Here is a 2,263-nt window from a genome sequence, read left to right as displayed (position 1 = left end):
TGTTTTAGAGTTCTATAAAAATGTCATAGATGCAGAACAGTCTGTGTGAAATCTGGCTGAAGTGTTCTTTTAATGCCAGACACGAATGGGGTTTCTTTCAGCACAAGGTCTTTTGAGATTTTTCTCTCAGCTGTGTCCACTTTCTGAATTATTTGAGGTCTAAAATCTTTTTTTTTTACTCTTCTGAACGAAGTAAACATGAAATTCAACGTTTTGTTGCTTTTTCAGATGCAGCTCGGTGGAACTAATTAATTTTCTGAATCAGATTTGTTGTCACAGGTCTACCAAAACAGGATAATCAATGTGGAAAAACAATTGGACTGTGAAAATTACACAGGCTCATGGAGCCAGAACAAATGTTGGTTTGCTAAATATCTAAATAGATGTGTGATTTCTGCTTAGCCATAAACCAAAAAGTGTAGGCGAATGCTAAGTCAAAAAGGTAAATATTCCTTAAAGAGTACATATCCACCAAGGAACCTTTCGTGCACGTCCATAATGGCGTGAATTCAAGGCAAAATCTTGAATTTGCTGCCATCTTTTGGCCAATAAATGACTCATAAAACGTATTAAAATTGGGAACATGCTATTTAACACGTGTGTTTTTATGAAGAAATGCGCTTCTAATGCCAGTTACTCTAAAATTTACGGTATGTTTCCGGATGCCTGACCTTGTTTTGATCTGCGGGTTGTCTTCACATTCCAGTAGGTCGGAAAAAATAACTGGGTCAAATTAATTAACCCAAACACAACAGTGGGTTATTTTAACCTTTGAGTTGCTCATTTAACACGACATACACGTAAGGTATAGCTTATTGTATATGGGTTAATATTTAAAGATTAATCATATCCTGTAAAATAAAGAACAATTGTTAAAAACACACAGTTTATTTAAAAACATCAAAAATGTGAAAATGTATGTGAAAAGGTGATAAATAAAAGACCAGGTAAGACTTAGGTGGATTACCAGGGTTTAAAGCTTTAAGAAATGACCTCCACTGATGTGGAAGCAAGTGGAACAGAAAGCGGTCAGGCATCAGTTTTAAAATATTCGTTCATCCTCTTAGCACATCTCAAAAAGTGCTTGTTTCATGTGCAGAGATATCAAGCTGGAACAAAATCAATTCCAATCAATTTGTTTGTGGAGATGTACCAGATTTCTTTTTTTTTTTCTTTTTTTCTTTTTTTTGGCCACACAATTATAGGCATAAATGTAAAACCCAATGGCTTTATAGTGTGTAACACATATACACATGTATTTCACGCTACATAGAATCAAACACACAAAGTTATTAACCCTAATACTGGTCAGTTGCTGCATTAATATGTATACAAATAATTTATGATTCTAGATATCAGCAGCACCTGACAAACTGCACCTAAATTGCAATATAAAAATAAATATATGTGAAATATTTTGCTTTCAACACTGATAAGAAATTAATAAAATAAAAAAGTTAATTGTTTACTGTGTGTAAAAATGAATTACTACCTAACATTCATCTCAGTTCGTCACATAAAGGTAAAGTACCATGCGGTGATATTCCAAATAGTACACATCACTTTTATGAATATGGCTTACAGATGCGGCCCCTGTTTAGTTGACATTCTTCCTATACAGTTTACAGTTTTGGAATAATACAGTATATACAGTACTGCAATTAAATAAATAGACATCTTTTTTAGAAATCTGTTGAATGCACTTAATATAAAGCAGACAAAGTATTAATTTCTAAATCAGAGAAACAGGCTCTCACAATAAATGTTTGATGGACTGACAAATATTAATCAACATTATGATTCATCACTAAACAATCTGTCGTTTGTTACTCGTCATGGCAGAATGTAGGAAGGTGATGTTAATGTTTGGCCTTAGGTCATCTTTTAAGTTCACAGAGCTTCTTAAAAACCTGAGAACAGAAACATCTAATTACATTCACAAGCATATGAATTGCTTTTCACAATAAATGCTTTCAAAATCAACATTACTGTACCATTAGAATGTCAATGCTTTTGTCAAGAGCTCTGGCATTGAAATTGTTTGTGTAAAATTCTGATTCAGTAAATCAACTACTTAGAGTCGAAATACCTACCCATATGAACACAGCAGAGAGGACAAGTTTACTCACAGCCACTCCTATACAACCGCAAATTATTAAGTGGTGCTCTGAATTTTCATCCACCTGAGAAACTGGAAAGGTAATGTTTGACCATGATTCATTAATAAACTTGGTGGTGGAATCAAACGTGGTGGGTGTAGATG

General features: G+C 33.7%; 1 protein-coding gene across 1 annotated transcript in view; it reads right to left on the bottom strand.

Moving 5' to 3' along the window:
* The window catches only part of tcf15 (transcription factor 15), a 51,181-nt gene that overhangs the window by 2,396 nt on the left and 46,522 nt on the right, over positions 1–2,263 (bottom strand). The gene's annotated exons all lie outside the window — the stretch shown is intronic.

This window comes from Danio rerio, chromosome 8, assembly GCF_049306965.1.
Source record: "Danio rerio strain Tuebingen ecotype United States chromosome 8, GRCz12tu, whole genome shotgun sequence".
NCBI classification, from domain to species: domain Eukaryota; kingdom Metazoa; phylum Chordata; class Actinopteri; order Cypriniformes; family Danionidae; genus Danio; species Danio rerio.
The sequence above is the reverse complement of the archived record's forward strand: the minus strand, read 5'-3'. Positions and strand labels throughout refer to the sequence as shown.